Below are 15,938 nucleotides of genomic sequence, written 5' to 3' on the forward strand. Positions count from 1 at the left end.
GGACTAATGCAATAAGTCATGGTTGGGATTGAAATTAAAATTGAAATTGAAATGAGTCTTGGTAATAACGTACCAAAGAACTCGGTGCCATATCATCGCTAAACGACTAACGTGATAAGACGTAACGCAAAGGTCACGATTTGGATTGAAATTGAAATTGAAATTGAAATGAGTCTTGGTTACTTACGTACCAAAGAACTCGGTGCCATATCATCTCTAAAGGATTAACGTGATAAGACGTAACGCAAAGGTCACGATTTGGGTTGAAATTGAAATTGAAATGAGTCTTGGTTACTTACGTACCAAAGAACTCGGTGCCATATCATCGCTAAAAGATTAACGTGATAAGACGTAACGCAAAGGTCACGATTTGGATTGAAATGGAAATTGAAATGAGTCTCGGTTACTAACGTACCAAAGAACTCGGTGCCATATCATCGCTAAAAGACTAACGTGATAAGACGTAACGCAAAGGTCACGATTTGGATTGAAATTGAAATTGAAATGAGTCTCGGTTACTAACGTACCAAAGAACTCGGTGCCATATCATCGCTAAAAGACTAACGTGATAAGACGTAACGCAAAGGTCACGATTTAGATTGAAATTGAAATTGAAATGAGTCTCGGTTACTAATGTACCAAAGGACTCGGTGCCACATCATCGCTAAAAGACTAACATGATAAGACGTAACGCAAAGGTCACGATTTGGATTGAAATTGAAATTGAAATGAGTCTCGGTTACTAACGTACCAAAGAACTCGGTGCCATATCATCGCTAAAAGACTAACGTGATAAGACGTAACGCAAAGGTCACGATTTGGATTGAAATTGAAATTGAAATGGGATTGGAATAGGATTTGAAATGGGATTTGAATAGGGTTGGAATAGGATTGGAATAAGATTGGAAATAGGATTGAAATAGGATTGGAATAGGATTAGAAATTGGATTGAAATAGGATTGGAATAGGATTGGAAATATTTTAAGAAGTCTACCTAGAAAGGCATGATACGCCTTAAACAAGACTGACCTAGACAGGTTATGATACGTTTTAAACAAAACTACTTAAAAAGGTTTCCGGAATGGATGTGAACATTTGTCTTAAAGAAGACTACCTTAAAAAGGTTCTTAGCAAAGGACGCAATTTGTCTTAAAGAAGACTACCTAAAAAGATTCTGAGCGAAGGATAAGGAATGTCTTAAAGAAGACTGCCTGGAAAGGCTGAAGGATATGTCTTAAAAAGACTACCTAAAAAGGTTCTTGGAAAGGACAATGGAATGTCTTAGAAAAGACTACTTGGAAAGGTTCGTAGAATATCTTAAAGAAGACTACCTAAAGAGGTTCCTGAAAAGGATGGCAAATTGTCTTAAAGAAGACTACCTGAAAAGGTACTTAGAAAAAGAATGTCTTGAAGGAGACTACCTGAAAAGGTACTTAGAAGAAGAATGTCTTGAAGAAGACTACCTGAAAAGATACTTAGAAAAAGAATGTCTTGAAGAAGACTACCTGAAAAGGTACTTGGAAATGACGATGATTGTCTTAAAGAAGACTACCTAGAAAGGTTCTTAGAAAAAGAATGTCTTGAAGAAGACTACCTGAAAAGGTACTTAGAAAAAGAATGTCTTGAAGAAGACTACCTAAAAAGGTTCTTGGAAATGACGATGATTGACTTAAAGAAGACTACCTAGAAAAGTTCTTAGAAAGGATCGTGAGATTTGTCTTAAAGAAGACTACCTAAAAAGGTATGGTGTAATGTATCAACCAATGTATGTAATGCATGATTTATATGTATTTGCAAGATGCTCCAATGCTAGGTTGTTGATAACCAAAGCGTATATAATTTGCTAATGTCGTGAGGTTGTTGGATGCTAGCGCGATTTCCCAATACCTTTTTTGAACTTTGAAGATCGTAGTTAGGAGAAAGATTGATTCGAGGTTGTAAAGTGTGAAGAAGCCTTTTCCTTTTGTTGTGCGTCTTATGGATTTGATATCCATTGCCCCAATATTTTCATGGGAAAAGATGCTTATGAGGGAAATGCCCCCAAGAAATAACCATGTCATATGCTTTGACGTTTAGATTGAAGGGTGTGCCCCTGACTTCCCAGATATGGGGGGTTGAATTTATCCCATGTTTGACATGCCCCTGATTGAGACTGCTTCGAGATATGACCCAGGTCGATTGGACCTTAGGAAGAATGCCCCTAGTTAATAGGATGTTTGGTTGTATGCCCCTGTTTTAGGAAAACCCTCTGGACGTGGTTTCCCCATTCAAGAGTCTTTAACAAAAATGATCGCCTTTGTGCTAAGTGTATATTGGTGGATGGCGTGGTACCCTTTGAGAAGTAACTCTATAATGTGATGTGAATGCAAGTTTTAAAATCGAAGGAGTGGATGATTAGAAATGAATGCTTGAAGAAGCGCAGAAGTTAGAAATAGTTTTAACAAACCTAGGAGTGAGTATAACAAAATCCTGCTTAATATGCTTTTGTAGTTAACCTTGCCTCAATTAGGACTTTTGAATGTTGTAACTTGGCTTGGTTCAAGGTTTAGGAAACAACGGATATAAGGTTCAAAATTTATTTAACCCACCCATTTCTCCTTGATGTTCTCCAAGTCTTAAACATTCGCTTAATCCAATGAACATGCTTTGTTTGTAAGAGAATTGTTTTAGTTCTGATGTTGAGCAGCAGCCTTAGTAGGGATCAAGAATTAATGAAAAAGTGGTGAAGATCCAAGCATTGATGTGAAGCTTTGATGATTTAGCAGTCACATGATTATCCTTTGTATTTCGTATTTTGTTTTGTTTTTATCCCTTATTTTTGCACGAACCAATTCCTTTGCATTTGATCCATCGGGATGCCCTAAATTTTGCCCAAGTCATTTGGTTTTGTTTTCATGGAATTTTCCGTTTTGACTTAGCGGGCGCTTTCTTCTTCTTTTTTTTGAATACTCCTTTGGAAATATTGATCCTTGGATATTAAATGTTGTGACTGCCATATTGGTTTTGATTTGTAAGCTTCGACTTTGACACTTCCTCGATCTTGAATGATGTATTGAGGAAGAAGATTGTTGTGAATGTTGTCTTCATTTGCTTCCTCATGCTTGGATTGACTGATTCTCTTGACAACCAAAATACGTCATTGAATTAATCGAAATCTACCCTGCCCCTGGTTGAAATCAAGGTTTATTTGAAAAGTAGAAACAAACTCCATCTCCTGGCTCGAGGAGGTAATAAGGGATTAACATCCTTATATCTCCATTGTTTGGGATTTGAAACAATGCCTGTACATTGTCGGTTCGGTCTTACCTTGAAAGCATATGTTTAGCGAGACTTAGTTATTTGTATTCGTCATTCTCCCTTAAGTTTGTTGATAATTGAAAGTCGAAATTAGAATAGAATAGAAGGGTGCGAGTGGAAAGTCGTAGTAGTGAGCGAATGAAGCGAATGAATTGATTTCAAAATATGCAGGATTATTTTATTGAATCACTATTTGAAAGATACAACGTTTTACATCAAATAACACTTTGTGAACGTAGAAGTTACAACTTGAAGTGATAAACCTATTAATCCTAAGGGTAATCTTCTTTGTGAATCCATCGACTTTGTTTTACTCCTTAGTTCGTGGACTTGTAGAAGTGAAGGGTAATCTCGAATTCTCCTTGGGCACGTCGAATCTGTCGGGAATAAATTGTTAGCGGTGGGTTTTCGTCATATCGGAACTTCATAAGTTTCCTTTGACTGAACCTCTTTTGCTTTTTCTAAGGATAGTGTCACACCGTTCGCAATCCTCGGGGTTTATAGATTGATAAATGAAATTTAGGACCCTTTTGCCCCTTGGTGGGGAGTCAACATATGTCGCTTTCCCTCCATCGTAGTTACGCATCTTTTTTCAGGATATTGCCCCATTAGGACTAATCCTTACCCCCAGGTTATCGTAGAGCGTCTTTGTAAATTTGAAGTGTTCTAAGATGAACCCCTTTATGGCTAGATACCCCTTGAGTGTATCTATGAGGGAACTCTTTTATTGAACTAATCCTTGCTCGACGAGAGCCTTTGTTGTATTTATAATCTTGTTTCGAAAAAGGTGTGAACACGTGGTTGGCATAGTGGAAGACATCCTCTTTTCCCTTAGCAAGACCAAGATCTTTTATTCTCCTTTCTCCATAGTTTGCGATCTCTTTGCGAGTTGTGGGAAACCGGCTAGCATGGTAAGTATGGATGCGGGCGAAGATGGAAATGCAAATGTAAATGCAAATGCATGAATGGATGAAAATGCGAATGCACGCGTATGCAAAGGACTCCTTTATTATTTGTATATTATGACTCCTTGTATGTAATGCAATGCGTACATGCTATAGATATAATCCTAAGGATGGCCTATGCGGCTTTAGGGATGACATTAGACTCTAATGAAATACTTGCAAGCTAGATATTATGACACGTTAATGAGAATCCCTTAGATTAAGGGGTACGCAGAAAGTAACAGCTGATGACCGTTCAGGACAGTCACCAAGTCTCATGACCTTCGAGAGGTCGTTCGACGTGTACTTACGAAGTTGTCCCTCGTGGGAAGGTTCTCTATGTGGAACGCAACCTATCTAAGGACGATATTGGAGAAAATGAAATCCCTACAGGCCAGGGGTGAAATATGTATAGATGGGAATCCAAAACCCTATAAGTTATAGGGTGTGCGAGAATAAGCACGGGTTGACCATTCAAGACAATCATTATATCTCATGGCCATCGAGAGTCCAATCGACATGCGTTAATGAAGATGTCCTTCGTGGGAAGGACACGTGGTTGTAAAAATAAAAAGATGTAAAAGGAAAATCCCTACGGGCTAGGGAGTGCGTAGGAGCAAGCATAGAGTGACCGTTCAAGACAGTCATTAGATCTCATGGCCCTCGAGAGGCCAATCGACGTATGCTAACGAAGGTTTCCTTCGTACGAAGGACACGATTTTAAGAATATGATCCCTATAGGCTAGGGAATGCGTAGAGGGAAACACGGGGTGACTATTCAATATAGTCACAAGGTCGCATGGCCATCGAGAGGCCAATCGACGTGCGTTAATAAAGATGTCCTTCGCGGGAAGGACGCGTAGTTATAGAAGTACAAGGATACAAAAGGAAAGTCCCTACAGGCTAGGGAGTGCGTAGGCACAGGCGTGGGGTGACTATTCATGACAGGCACTAAGTCTCATGGCCATCGGGAGGTCAATTGACGTGTATAAATGGAAATGTCCTTCGTGGGAAGGACACATAGTTGTAAAAATACAAGGATATGAAAATAAAATCCCTACAGGCTAGGGAATGCATAAATGGTGATGTCCTTCGTGGGAAAGACGTGGTCTTAGAAATTAGAGTCCCTACAGGCTAGGGAATACGTAGGGATACCTGCAAAATTGAAACGCATAGATACTCGATGTATATAAATTGCAAACATATAATAAGCACATAAGCACAAAAGTCATAGGTTCATAGGTTCGACGTAGCGGCTTTAGGGAGCCTACCCTTTCCATTGGTATGTCCTAGACACGGGTCTCATGGGGTCGTTCGTAGCCTCCGAGACTTTTTGTCTCTTCGGATTTTAGAACAACTCATTTTATCCAATGAGGTTCGAATTTTTGGGGTAGGTTCTCAGAGAGATCAGCTAAATATCCAGTCCTGCCCTCAACAAAGTCAAGCCTCGTTTTGGACATTTCCGAATATTCAACCCACTCCGAGTGGAGTTATCAATGAGACTCGTAGGCGATTCAAGTCCCCCCCTGATCTCAAGGATAACCCCCACACTTAGGTTTAACAACAATTTATATTATCCCAGAAGTACGGTAAAACAAATAAGCAGTTAAATATATATTGAAATTACTGTAAAAAGAGAATTACGGTAGTTTAAGACAGTAAATAAATAAATTAAATTAAATTTAAATATTTAAAACTAACCTCAAAATCCAGCCGCTTATAATTCGAGAATATAGCAAAACAGCAATTAAATAAATATTTAAATTACTGTAAAAACGTTGCGGTAATTTAAGGCTGTGAATAAATAAATAAAATTAAATTTAAATATAAAAAACTAACCTCACAATCCGGCTGCTTACAGTTTAGAAAATGCATTAAAGCAGCAATTATTTAAATAAATATATATTTATTTAACTGACGTAAATAGATGGAAAAATAAATAAATAAATAAAAATTTAAATATTTACAAAAATAAATAAACCCTAAAATGGCTAATTAGCCAAACTCTAAAAATTTGCCAAAAACCTAAATAGTTTGCCACAAACCTAAACCCTGCCAAAACCTATAGGGGTATAGTAATTCACCATTAAGTGTGTCCCCAGCAGAGTCGCCAGCTGTAGCAACCTGCCCTAAAAATTAAAGATTTTAGAGTCGCCACCTATTCTACCAAGGCGAATAGGAAACCTCGCGCAGTTAAGAGATCAGGGTAAGAGACTATATTCAGGTCGAGGGAAGGTGTTAGGCACGCTCAACCCTTTCCTATTGGCTTTGAATCTAAGGGTCAAGTTTTATGGCTAAAAGTTAAGGTTAATAGCTAAGGAATTGAATAGGGGGAAAATGGAGATTTTAGGGAGGGGGACTCACCTTGGTTATCCAAGTGCCTAGTACCTCCTTAGGGAGGATCAGAGTCTACGTAGTTCGGGGAAGGGTTGTACGCCATAGGATTTGAATTTGATCTGAGATGGTTGAAAATTTGCCTCAAGGCTTTTGAAATAGCCTATGATAATTAGGAAATTGAAAGGTTTGTTGGGAAGTGTTTTTAGGTTTGGGCGTACAACCCTGATTTTAATTTGTTACCATTAGTTACGATAATCAATAGGTTTAATTACCACGGCTAACGGATTGAAGGGAGGATTGCTAACCACTATAATCGATAGATTCGATTATCACGAATAGCAAATGTGTGTATTTTAAATAATTTAATTTGATCGTTACTCCTCATAATCAATAGCTTTGATTAAAAATAATAACGAATTTTATAAAGGGAAATATGCTAATCATCGTAACCAATAGATTTGGTTAAAACCATTTAGCAAAATAAATATTATTTTAATTTATAGGATTTGATTAATTAAATTAATCGATTATTAATCATTGCGACCAATAGATTTAGTCAGAACGAATAATAAAATAAAAATCCTAACACTTTGGCCAGGCCAGCGGGATTGGGCAAACCCTAATGTCTTGACACTTTTATATGGTTTTTGTGATTTATAATTAAAGTTGATTAAATAAATTCTATCAATTAAATCGAAAAACCGAAATAATCGGAAAATAATTCTAAATAATCATAATCTTAAACCCAATTTATTCTAACCCTAATTCTAATTAAGTTATATATATACTAAAATATATTAAGATATTTAGACAATTGAATAAAAATATAAATAATATATAAAAAATAAGAGAAACCTGGGCGTGAGATCATGTGTGGTTAGCCTTGAGGGTGCATGGTATACCTTCAGTCCCTAATGCGTTGGATCTGCACTGGTGGAAATCTGAGGTTGTGATGTAAGGGTAAATCATGGGCTTACGATGATGCGCAGCACCAGATCCGTGTTCGGATAATTTGTGAAAAAAATAGTTGTTACTCCTGGGGATCGAACCCAGTCCATTCGGTTGCCAATATGGCGCTTAGCCATCCATGATGCACACGCACCTTGATATCAAAACGCCACGGTGTTAAGATATAAAAAAACAATTGACGCAAATTTGAACAAACAAATATCCCGCGCCCAGCCTTCTCATCTTCAACCTTAGGAATTCTGGAAAAATTGCAGACTTGTACCCACGGTTTGCATACGTAGCTATAGCCCTGCCTCCTTTAATCTCATCATAACGATCACATAAATCTCAGATAAATACATAAATCGATTAGAAATTAGCCCCTGGGTCCAATGGTATCCTTAGTTTGGGTTGATTTTGTCTCTATAAAAAAATCCCAATTTCAAGCTTCTAAACCCTATTAATGGTGAAACCTTACATCTGCAACAAAACTTCAATTAATCTATGCCAAAAGTTTCAGAATATCATTGTGAACCCATATATGCAATCAAATTATACTAATCATGCAAGAATTATGGAAATCGACATCAAGAAAATTTTAACAAAACCGGGATCCGTATGCTATGATTCTGGCCGTGTTGTCAAAGGTGATGATACTATTAGCTTCAGGAACGTTCTAGGGACGCGATAGAATCTTCCAAACTCCTTAAATTGGCCTGAAACCTTGAATTCGAAATTGAGTTTTCCTTGAAATTTTGCACTTGGTTTTTGAACGTTCTTGATTGCAAAACCTCTCCCTGCGAATTACCCTCTCTTTTGTACTTATAGGAGAGCCTATTAGGTTAATAAAATCTGCAAGAATCTTTTTGAATCCAATATTGCAAATTTGAGAAATTTAGTTTATGGATCCTTCTTAATTTGATCAATTATGCTCCAATCCTTCCCCATTGAATTATGCACGAATTTTTATTATAAAATATGAAATAAATGTTGATTGGAATGATAATTATAAAGCCCATGGCCAAATATTTGATTTTTATTGATTTATATAACTTTTAATCATTATTTAAATGAATAAAATATCATATAAAATCAAATAAAAATTATTAATTCGTGGCAATTGGTCTTGCTAACTTAGATAACTTGTGGATCAAGATTAAGGCTTAAAAAGTTAGGCCCATTTGCAAGAGTATCCATTTTGAACCTCTTTTATTTCGCATATTTCCTTCAAAATCGCCCAACTTTGACGAGGCGTATCTCCCTCAATTTTTAAGCTATGAAAGAGTTCTAGGACTTTTTGGAAACCTCGAGATGTCCTCTATAAGCCATTTTGGAACATATTTTTCATTTGGGGATTTTATCTTGATGATATGCCCTTTGACAAAAAATTGCTTTTGGTTGACCTTTAAAAAGGACCTATAATCTTTTGTACTGTATCTTCCAAATAAAGCATTTCTGGCCTTGGCTTGTGAGAGACAAAGTTGTAGAGAATCCAATTTCCTTTCAAATAGGATTTGAGTGAGGAATTTTTGATGTTCCATGTGAAAGTTATGGCCGGTCAAAGTTGAGTTGACTTTTTCCTATAAAAAACCCTAATTTGAACCATTTGAATTTGTTCATTTCTGAGTGTTTATTGATGAATCATGATCAACCTTTGATCAAATGATGGAGATAACCTCACATACTTGATGTTGACCAAAAATCTTGAAGTTTGACCGTACTTTAATATGTTGACTTTTAGGTCAACATAGTCGATTATTGATCATCTGAGCCTTTGAATGGGAAAGCCTTGGGATTGAAGTTTGATAATTGACATGGAGATACTTTGATATATGTGAGACACCATGATATCCATTTGAGGCCTTAAATATTCACAATCCTTTGATAAAATGAAAACCCTAGTTTTGGAGGTCTTTGATTAGGAGAGAGTGACCTGAATAAGCCTTTGAAACTTGAGCCATTGAAGATGCATAGAGGGACCTTTGATTGAATATAAGAGGGAAAATTTTGGGGTATGACACACAAAAGCTTCCTGGTGACTCAGTGATGCAAACTGAATGCTTATTGCAACTTGAATGCTTCAGAATTGCCCTACTCGAAACCTTCTATTAGAGCTTCAAGTGAACATGGAGATTAGTGATTCTGTGGTTACAGATGTGCTGCAGGCATCTGAATAGCTTCACTACATCCCTAGGAATATGTTGATGTGCTTAGATTTGTTTGACACTCTCTGAGTTGTTCTACAGACCTCCAACTGCATAAGCTCCAAAATGAAAGTGGCTATGGTGTTTCTCCACTTCCAGAAGTGTTCCAGGTGCTTGGATCCCTTCTAATGAACCTCCTTGAGATGTTATAAGGCTCACTTTCAAAAGAAGAGCTCTGGTTTGAAGAATTCGATTCTTCTTGCCAAAGAACTTTTGAAACCATAAGCATGAGGGAGAGAAGTAGAAAGCAAGATTTTTGAGTTGCTTTGGTGTGTTGAATACTGAGGAAGACACTTCTATTTATAGGCAAATAGCTCAGTACAATTGGATAGAGTGAGCTTGCTTAGTAAGGGGTAGCTCCATATCCATTGATGTCAAACTCGGGCTAGCTCCCTATCCATTGATCTCTTGTAATCTTGGGGAACATTTCTGATGCAGAGGAGAGTTCCAATTTGTTGGTGTGGTGTCGTTTTTTTTACCTCCCCGTTTCCCTTGGGAGGACGACACGCTAGACCCTTCACGCGGAATTTGGAAGGAGAATGTGCCCGTGGCGGGATGAATTTTGTTTCAGTTCTTCCTACGATAGCACACGAACTTTTTAATTATCCTACGTGGAGGAAAGGGGAAAAATATCTCAAATAAACCCTAGGAGTTTGCTAAGTGTGGGGATTCACCTAGACTAGAAATTCTGGAGTCCGGGAGGTCGGTTATACATAGGGAAGGTTTTAAGCACCCTACATATCTGTAGTACTCTACGGGAACCTTCTTTGTGTCTAATGTGTTTTTGTTTGTTGCTTAATGATTGGGAAAGTTTCTCCTTTGTGTTAGGAGAAGGAAAGAAATTGATTTGAAAAAAGACAGACAGACAGACTATTTGTGGTTTTTTATTAGCTCGCTGAGATTCCTTGTGAACCTCATGCCTACATATCCCTAATGGAAGTCAGAGCTTTTTGTAGTTCGGAGAACTAATTAGGGAAATTAATTAGTTTTGGTGCCTTGCTTAAAGCTCAAGGTTGAAGCTTTGAATTAAATCTCTGTTTACAGTAAAGAGACATGAAATCATCTCTACAGAGAGGTATTTCTACTATTCCATCACAAACATTTAAAGTGATAGAAAAGCTGAGTTTGTTTCATTAAGAGAGGGAGGCTACTTGGTTGATCAAGTATGCCAGTCACGTGTCTCTTGAATGAAAGATTCTCGACCAAATTAGGGAAGGTTGTACAAGTCTGGGTGTGTTGCCAGAGCATGCCTTTCACGAGTCCTAAATGGGAGAATGTTTGAAATGATTGTTTGTTTGAAATGATTGTTTGTTAGAAATGATTGTTTGTTTGTGGTGAGATAGGATAAATATCTATCTATAGAGATAAGCTATGTCTATCTACAATTTGAAAGATTTGATTTTAGCTTGCTTGTATGAGGCCCAAGCTTGAGGCTTTTTGATTGTTTTTATTGACTCTAGGAGATGACTCCACTTGAAATTAACTTTTGAATGATTCGTGTTCTGTATGAAGCCCAGAATTGAGGCTGACTTTAATTGGAGAGTATTTTATTTTGTTTAATGATTGAGAGGTTTATTTAGTGTTTTGTTCAAAGCCTAAAATTATGGCTGACTCTACCTAGGGAGACTCTATTTTGTGCCTTGTATGAAGCCCAAGGTTGTGGCTGACTCTTGCTAGGGAAGACTTTATTTTGTGCCTTGCATGAAGCCCAAGGTTGTGGCTGACTATTGAGGAAACTGAGTATGGATGACTCTATGGGGTAAAGATCCTAAAGGTTAGGAATCTTTTGACATAGGGAATGATGTTTTTCTGCCTTGTATGAAGCCCAAGGTTGTGGCTACTTGATGGTAAAGGACTTACTGGGGAGACTCTATTATATGCCTTGTACAAAGCCCAAGGTTGTGGCTTACTCTGAATAAGGGAATATCTATGAGTAGGGTTTTGACTTTTAAGGGAATGTGTGCCTTGTATAAAGCCCAAGGTTGAGGCTGACTTTAAAATGGGGAAAGATCTACCAGTGTGGGATCTTATGATTCAGTGGAGATTTTGACTTTGTGGAGGATTACCCTAAAGATTGACTCTACTGAGAATTGTGCTTTTGTCAAGCAGGGATTGATGAATGAAAGACCCAGGTTTGAAGATTGACTCTATTGGGGGATTTATTTGGATGATTGACCTAAAGTAGACTCTACCGGGGAATTGGTTTTTTACTGACTGAGAATGACCTTTAAGTGAGATTTATCTTTTAAAAGTTGAATTTTTTGAAGTTAACCCTTTCCAGGGAATTATGACTTTAGAGGACTGATTTTGGAGGCTAACCCTTTCCAGTGGTTTTAATCTGTTGGAGAGTTTATCTTTTGAAAGTTTAATTTTTGGAAGCTAACCCTTTCCAGGGAATTTTGTTAAAATGAAGGAATGAATGGAGGCTGACCCTATCTAGGGAATTTTGTTAAAATGAAGGAATGAATGGAGGCTAACCCTTTCCAGAGGATTTTGAATGATGGCAGAATTATTAACTAATTGAGACTTCTTGTTTAAAGCCCAAGACTAAGGCTGACACTGACTAAGGATAGACAAATATGGATCCTAGACTATGCTAAGGAGAATATTATTAAAGATTGAGAATAAGGGTGACAAAGACTGTCCATGTCTCTCATTCCAAAAGGTGTACTCAATGCTGAGATTGAGACATTCTTAGCTTGTTTAAAGTATGGTTTTATGAATAGAAGAAACTCAACAGGGTAGGCTAAAAGGTGACTAAAGACCTGTTCCTATGTTTATAAGAAACCTGATGGGTCCTTGTATACAAGCTCAAGAGAAAGCTGTGAGTATGCTTTTAAGAAGCCTGTGGGTCTTTGTATTTTAAGCCCAAGAGGAGTCTAATCGAGGGTCATCGAGGGTCCTTGTTTTAGCACAAGAGAAAGCTATGTTGGTTTTGGACTTAGTTTGTCTCTAAGCAAATGGGTAAGAGGTTTCATCGGGAATAATTCCTCTTGGTGGATGTGCCCTATTTTTGTTCTAAGGCTTTTTCAAGATGTTTCACCGGGAATAAATTATCTCGAGGTTTGAACTAAGGAAATCTAATTAGGAAAGAGCCTTCACCGGGAAGACATTCTCAATCCTAGGCCATAGTCCTATAATATATTTATAGTTTATTTGTCCTAAGGTTGTTCTCAGACGGAGTTCTAAACAATATATATATATATATATATATATATATATATATATATATATATATATATATATATATATATATATATATATATATATATATATATATATATATATATATATATATATATATATATATATATATACAATTGATATTTGACAGTAACTTAAATGAAAGCTTGTAAATTGAAAGCTATAAAGCCTAACCTAGATGAAGGGGAGACCTTTGAAAGATGTATGTACAAAGCTTTACCATTAGTTTGGTTGTTTATTGGTAACAGTTCAATTGTTTATGGAAAACAGTTTTGAAATGTTTTTGTTTTGAAAACAGAAGAAGTGAAGATGGACACTAGGTCACATAGCTATATGAAGAGTTTCACCGGGAATAATGCCCTTCAATACCGAGATGAAAGTTTTTGAAAACAGATGAGAAGTTTTCTGTTAAAGATGAGTTTGAAAACAAACTATGAAAAGAAAAGGGTGTTGGGTCTTACACTCTATTAGAGGCCCATTGAAATTGATTTACTGTTTATAAAAAAACAGTTGAAGAGGTTTTGCTGGATGTAAGGTTTTGTTGAATCAAAACCTTAATTGTCTGTTTGATCGAAGTTTGAAAACATTTTGAAAATTGACAAAAGTCAACTTAATTAGGGTAAAGACAAAGTCTATACCTAATTAAGACCTAAATGATTTGGGTTTTTTATCACAAAATACTTACAAAGTGATTGGGTTTTGAAAATCAAATGAAAACTATATTTAAGTATTTTAAAATACTTAAAATATGTTATTTTAAACCTAATAAAGATGTATCAAATAAATAATATTTTTGTAATTTTTTTGGTTGTTCATAAAAATAGATATATTAAATGAAAAGTGTGTGAAAAATAAAAAGAAAATAATTTCATTTGATAGGTGAATTAATTGTGTGAAGTTGTGAAGAAAATGAAGAAGAAAAGTGGTAAAAAAATTGGTTTTATCTCTACCAAGGCTTGAACTCACGATCTCATGGTCCCCACCCAAAACTTGGCCAACTGAGCTACGCGCTCAGCTTGTAATACATACGCGTGCCTTTGATTATATGTGAATCCAGTGTGAAAAAATGAAAAAAAATAACAAAAGGTCTGAGGGGGAGATCGAACCCCAAACCTTGTGGCAAGAGAGAGCGGGAAGCGCATGTGACCAAGTGAGCTAAACGATGTATTCGTTAATACACACTTTTAATTAATTATATTTGAAACTTCCCTCTGAGAATTCAAAAATGGCACCACCCACCATCTTCATCTTCAACCTCAAGCTCTCAATTTTTGAATTTCTGAACTTGCTCATTTCTCAACCAAATGGGATGATGTAAACATGATTTTCGCTCTAAATTTCCCCACGAATCCAGATATGTAACTAATATTGATTTATATTAACTACAACTATCTAATTCTTCAGAAAACACGAAGAACACATAAACCCTAATTTTAAAATTAATTGATGATGAAGATGAATAAATGAATGATGATAGAGGGTTTTTAATCCTATGATGATGCTGAATGAACTGGTATCGAGATATATTGCAAAGAGTACTTAAATAAGAGTGTTAGAGTTTGAAAAAACACTTCTGAAAATGGAGGTCGATGGCTATGGTGGAGAGCTTCTGGCTATGGATGGATGATCACAAAAGCTTCCTGGTGACTCAGTGATGCTAACTGAATGCTTATTGCAACTTGAATGCTTCAGAATTGCCCTACTCGAAACCTTCTATTAGAGCTTCAAGTGAACATGGAGATTAGTGATTCTGTGGTTACCGATGTGCTGCAGGCATCTGAATAGCTTCACTACATCCCTAGGAACATGTTGATGTGCTTAGATTTGTTTGACACTCTCTGAGTTGTTCTACAGACCTCCAACTACTTAAGCTCCAAAATGAAAGTGGCTATGGTGTTTCTCCAATTCCAGAAGTGTTCCAGGTGCTTGGATCCCTTCTAATGAACCTCCTTGAGATGTTATAAGGCTCACTTTCAAAAGAAGAGCTCTGGTTTAAAGAATTCGATTCTTCTTTCCAAAGATCTTTTGAAACCATAAGCATGAGGGAGAGAAGTAGAAAGCAAGATTTTTGAGTTGCTTTGGTGTGTTGAATACTGAGGAAGACACTTCTATTTATAGGCAAATAGCTTAGTACAATTGGATAGAATGAGCTTGCTTAGTGAGGTAGTTTAGGTTTCTTGGCCATGAAGAAATTCAAAGAATCTCACAAATGTAATGATGTCAAACTCGGGCGAGCTCCCTATCCATTGATCTCTTGTGTTCTTGGGGAACATTTCTGATGCAGAGGAGAGTTCCAATTGGTTGGTGTGGTGTCGTTTTTTTACCTCCCCGTTTCACTTGGGAGGACGGCACGCTAGACCCTTCACGCGGAATTTGGAAGGAGAATGTGCCCGTGGCGGGATGAATTTTGTTTCAGTTCTTCCTACGATAGCACACGAACTTTTTAATTATCCTACGTGGAGGAAAGGGGAAAAATATCTCAAATAAACCCTAGGAGTTTGCTAAGTGTGGGGATTCACCTAGACTAGAAATTCTGGAGTCCGGGAGGTCGGTTATACATAGGGAAGGTTTTAAGCACCCTACATATCTGTAGTACTCTACGGGAACCTTCTTTGTGTCTAATGTGTTTTTGTTTGTTGCTTAATGATTGGGAAAGTTTCTCCTTTGTGTTAGGAGAAGGAAAGAAACTGATTTGAAAAAAAGACAGACAGACAGACTATTTGTGGTATTTTATTAGCTCGCTGAGATTCCTTGTGAACCTCATGCCTACATATCTCTAATGGAAGTCAGAGCTTTTTGTAGTTTGGAGAACTAATTAGGGAAATTAATTATTTTTGGTGCCTTGCTTGAAGCTCAAGGTTGAAGCTTTGAATTAAATCTCTGTTTACAGTAAAGAGACATGAAATCATCTCTATAGAGAGGTATTTCTACTATTCCATCACAAACATTTAAAGTGACAGAAAAGCTGAGTTTGTTTCATTAAGAGAGGGAGGCTACTTGATTG

Source organism: Vicia villosa, linkage group LG4 (assembly GCF_029867415.1).
Source record: "Vicia villosa cultivar HV-30 ecotype Madison, WI linkage group LG4, Vvil1.0, whole genome shotgun sequence".
NCBI classification, from domain to species: domain Eukaryota; kingdom Viridiplantae; phylum Streptophyta; class Magnoliopsida; order Fabales; family Fabaceae; genus Vicia; species Vicia villosa.